A 5261-nucleotide genomic window follows, 5' to 3' on the forward strand; every position below is an offset into this window, starting at 1 on the left:
CCGGTCGCCGGTGTCCCCGGTGTCCCCGGTGTCCCCAGGTCCCCAGTCCCCAGTGCCCCGTCCGCGGCCGTCGCTGAGCGGTGAAATGCGCACCAGGAGGATCGGGTTCGTCATCGTGTCCCCGCCGCCCTGCTGCTCCCGATCCCGATCCCGATGCGGCCCGCTCACTCGACTGCCCGTTGTCGGGCGCCACCTGCCGGTCGGTCGCTTTTTATACGGGCCAAAGAGGTCGACCAGATGGCTGGGCCGGCCTAGGTGGGCGGGGCCAACCTCTGAGTGACGGAGGTATTCGAGTGGGAGCAAGGAGGGCAGGGGATTCTAGATCGTGGGCCGGAGGCCAGGGAGGGGGGCGAGGGATGGTAGCCACTCTAGTCTATTTTTGTTCTTTTTTAATGAACGCTTTTAAAATTGATTGATTGATTGATTGATTGATTGATTGATTGATTGATTGATTCACTCACTCACTCACTCACTCACTCACTCCATTCATTCATTCATTCATTCAATTCCGTGCAGTGGAAGGATGGAGACCTAACCTAACCACTAGACCGCCAGGGAAGCCCTTAGCCACGCTAGCCCTCATCCATGTTTTTCAGGATCATTGAGAATCATTCATCTGACGGGATGGACTGGAGAGATCTTGTCCACGCATACAGGAGAGATCCATTGGAGGTTCCAGAACTTGGGTCTCTTGGCAAGGGCGTATCATGTTTAACATGGAAAGGACTATGCCAACGGTGGTCTCAGAATGAATGGAGTGTGCAAAGAGGTAGAAAGAGAGGTTCCCGACTTGGGGGGGGGGGTGCGGGGAGGGGGGAAAGCCCCAACCACGTCGCCTCGTCCTCCATCCATCCCGATCAGGGTCACGGGCAGAACACAAGGGGCGGCTTCCCTCACTGGGGGCCCCGAACTTAGAAAACTCTCATCTCTGCAAAAAGACAAGCAGTGCTGGCTGGGGCTGGCACATTCTCTTCTTCTCATGGGACTGATGTTGATCTCCATAGCTCAGAAAACACGTGCGAACACTCAGAAGATACCCAAGCACTGTGTCCTTCCTTTACCTGGCTCCCTGTCGCTCACTCTCCGCCTCTGTCTCTGTCTCTGCCACTCGCTGTCTCTTTCTTTCTCCCGGTCTCTCTCTCTCTCTCTCTCTCTCTCTCTCTCTCTCTCTCTCTCTCTCTCTCGCTCTCGCTCTCGCTCTCGCTCTCGCTCTCGCTCTCTTGCTCTCTCTCTCTCTCTCTCTCTCTCTCTCTCTCTCTCTCTCTCGCGCTCTCTCTCTCTCTCTCTCTCTCTCGCGCTCGCTCTCGCTCTCGCGCTCGCTCTCTCGCGCTCGCGCTCGCTCTCGCGCTCTCCCCCACCCCTGCTCTTCCTCCCCCACTTTATCCCTTTCTTCCCGCCTCCTCTCTTTCTTTCTCTCTGTCTCCCTCTCTGTCTCTCTGTCTCTCTTCTCTCTCTGTCTCTGTCTCTCTGTCTCTGTCTCTCTCCACCCCCCCCGTCTCTCCCTCCCTGTCCCTCCCTGTCTCTCCCTCCCTGTCTCTCCCTCCCTGTCTCTCCCTCCCTCCCTCCCTCCCTCTCTCTTTTTCCTCTCTCTCCCTCTCCTGGCCTCTCCTCCACTTTCTCCCTTCCTCGTTTTCTGTCTCCCTCTCCCTCACCCATCCCCACTCCCCCCCATCCCCGGTCATGGGGCATCCTCATTTTCCATGAGAACTCATGGATTTGGAAGGGATGTTGGACTGATGTTCGCGTGCTACCGGATCCCACTCCCACAGGGATAGCTGCTGCACTGCCTTTGGCAGGCCATGGTGGGTGGGGGTGGTGTCTCTTCTTCTGTATCGGTAGAAATGATTTGAAGAGGAGGCAGGATGGGCATAGGTCCACTGCCTCACACCAAGGCCCTTTGGGAGCATTTCAGTGAATCGGGACAGAACATGTTTCTCCGTGCGGGGAGGGAACCGGAATAGGGCACCCCGAAATGGACCGCTTTGGCACACAGATGAGTTCGAATTGAAGGCGCTTCAGAAACGACGGGTGGGCGACGAGGACGCTCTGCCGCTCTGCCTCTCCCTCTTCTTCCTGACCTGAAAGGAGGACCAAGATCTTCCTCGAGAAGAAGCTCAAGCTCAGAGCCCGCCCTTTCGAGTGACTCCTGGCTTGGGCTTCTCCTGCGTGGGGGTCACGGTGCACGCGTTCCTCAGCCGTGGGTCGCTCTCTTCTCGAGCTGTCTTTTGGGGACAGGGGCCTCTCAGGCAAGAACTCAGAAGGATCGTCGAGGGAACGTCGTTTTTCCTCTCCCACGACTGATGAATGCAGACAGACACACAGGAATCTCGCCCCCCGCTTCCACCCCCGCCCCCCACCCCCCACCCCAAGTGAGAGGAGTCGCCGGACATCCTTGGGGTCACACACAGCCAGCCTCCGTGGCTCTTCTATGTTGCCAGGCTCCCTGGCCTTCACTGCCCCCGCACACCCCCCGTGAAGTTGCATCATCGTTCATAGTGTAAATGCTGTGAGAAGATAAGCTTTTCAAAATAAAATTCTCCCTGTCTTTCCTTCCCAAGAACACCATGAACACCTACTGTCATGTGCAGTGCTTATGGACCCACCTGGAGCAGAGGACCCTCTCCGACAGACACCCTCCCCACCCCACCCCACCCCACCCCACCCCACCCCCAGGAACTCACTTGCTCCGAGTCATCGAGGAGAGGGTGTCTGGTTCCGTGTCTTAAATGGGTGGGCCAATGACACGTCATCTCCTAGTAAGCCATCGGGTTCACCGGTTCGGGTTCGGGTTCGGTGGCATGAAGTACATTTACGTCCTCCTTGAGTTTGACTTTGAAAGTCTTGGGGCCCTGAGTAGGCCGCCCCCAAACGTGCCTCCGTGGCATAGAGAAGTTTTGGAATTAGACTGACAACACCACGAGAGGGACGCTCTGACTCTCTTTTACTTCTCCCCTCTGAAATCAGGAAGAAAATCTCTCACGTGAAAGGGGAGGGGGGCGGGAGGTGTAGACACCATGACGAACTGAACCGCCCTCATGTCTCATGAAATGTTCACGAATCATCTAAGTAGGACTGCTCCTAACGAATAGAGGGCATAGATGTTAACGAGATAAGAATGTTTAAGGGGAACTCTCCCCCCAATGATTGTTTTCCATAGGCCGACTTCAAGACTTTCCAACATCTCTGGTCATCTCTAGGCTTAGAGGTTGGCTAAGTGCCATTGGCAGGGTGAAATCTCAGCGAGTGTCTACATCACCTCCACATAAGATAAAATACTGAAATGTTCATGGCTCCACAAGTCTAAGGGTCTCCCTGCTTTGGACCTCTTACGGAGGAGAGACTGAGCATGTTTGGTTCCATGCCTAGATAGATCTTGTGCTTTAGGGAAAGAGTGTACTCGGTAGGAGCCTAGACTTCTACAAAGTATTCCATATTCACACTGTTCACTGTGGTTGGCTTCCTTACTTTCACTGACTGACTGAAGAAAAAAAAAAAAAAAAAACAGACAGTGTCCAAGGACGAGGCATTCCAAAGAAGGAACGGAACGTGTGTGGTCCAAGCTACCTGATGTCGCCATCCTCATGGTAGGAAGAGGACTTTTTTGGGGGAGTGGGGAGGCAAAGTAGAAGATATGCAGATAATGTTTGGGGGAAGGAGAAAGAGATTTTAGTCCTAAAGGTGGTCACTTCTCAATGGAAAAGAAAGAAAACGAGGGACAGGCTAAAAATGGGCACAGACGATTGGAAAAGGTGTGTGAAGAAAATGGTCTTTGGAAAGGAATCGGATCCGTGGTCAGGACTGACTGGATAAGATGAGGATGGATTCAAAGACAGAAATGAGTTTTCGTATCAACGTGAAACAAGTGCAAAAATAGAATTTAGTTGTCTCTCTATGTTAAAAGGACAAGGTTTGGGTTTGGGTTTAGGGTTTGGGTTTTTCTTTCATCAGTCTGCTCTGTCCATCATGAGAGATTAGATTAGATTAGGAAAGGTTTCTTCCTTTATCTTTAAGGAGAGAAGGAAGGAAAGAAAGAAAGAGAGAGAGAGAGAGAGAGAGAGAGAGAGAGAAGGAAGGAAGGAAGGAAGGAAGGAAGGAAGGAAGAAAGGAAGGAAGGAAGGAAGGAAGGAAGGAAGGAAGGAAGGAAGGAAGGAAGGAAGGAAGGAAGGAAGGAAAAGGAAGCAAGAAAGAAAAGCTTATGCCTTGTCAAAAGTCATCACTTATTTTCTAGGTTGCCGTTATCAGGTCTCGGAGGACTCACATCAGCTTAGTCCTCTCGAGATTCAAAGAACCAGGTGTGGCTCGGAACTGAAGAAGAAGCTTCTCTCTCTGCCTAGCAAGTCTCTCCTTGGGATGTCGGTGACCTGGCTAGCGAAGCACTGTTTCACAGTGACCTATATCCGATTAAGTGCTTTACAACCTTTTGGATATTTTGGACACACTTGCCCCCCGGTTGAAGGACAGGTGAAGTCCTTTGGACTTAGAACGCACTTTGAGTTAGGATGCAGGAGGAGAGGGCCCTCGAAATAGCCCAAAAATGTGTTCTCTCTCCTGAGAAACGAGAGAGATGAAACTGAGTACGTTTCTTGGAGAGCTTCGATGACACGGGAAGCGTCGTCAAAGAGGAAGGAACAACGTGAAGTCTACTTTGGCTTGTGTCTGTACACCGATGTGTTCTAACTGTTCCAGACATGATGGGATGTTTCTTCCTGGAAGTCTTCTCTGCCCTGGCATAAAGGGTTGTCTGTCGTCGTCAAAATGGAGGCTCACACGAAAGGGACGGAACCCAGTATCAGGGAGGTGTTCTAACCGACGTTCACGCCAAGGCAGCAACAACAGCCTGTTGAAAGGTGGTGGGGGTGGCGGGGCACACGTGGATCGAGTCCATTCTGTCCTGTCAACAGCCGGTCGGGGCTATGGCAGACGGGAGACGGCGGCCCGGCCGGTTGGTTACTCCCTGGCCAACCTCCCCCCTCCCCCACCCCCACACTCCACCTTGCATTCCTTCACCCACCCATGGTGCCTTGAAGATGACCCCAATTGTACATAGACATTGGCGGGAAGATTTCTACAGTCTACCGGCAACGTCTGACCTGTCATGCTTGTAACCCTGGGGGGGGGGGGGGTGGGGGGTGGGAACTATTTTTCTCTCTGGAAAGAAAACCTCCTCTCTCTGGACCCTCTGAACCCCAGCCACTGGACTTCATTCCACTGCCACTTAGTAGGGGTCATCCAAACATTCTTGTGGCCGTAGGTATGTCTTC

This window comes from Pseudorca crassidens, unplaced genomic scaffold, assembly GCF_039906515.1.
Source record: "Pseudorca crassidens isolate mPseCra1 unplaced genomic scaffold, mPseCra1.hap1 Scaffold_72, whole genome shotgun sequence".
Classification (NCBI taxonomy): Eukaryota; Metazoa; Chordata; class Mammalia; order Artiodactyla; family Delphinidae; genus Pseudorca; species Pseudorca crassidens.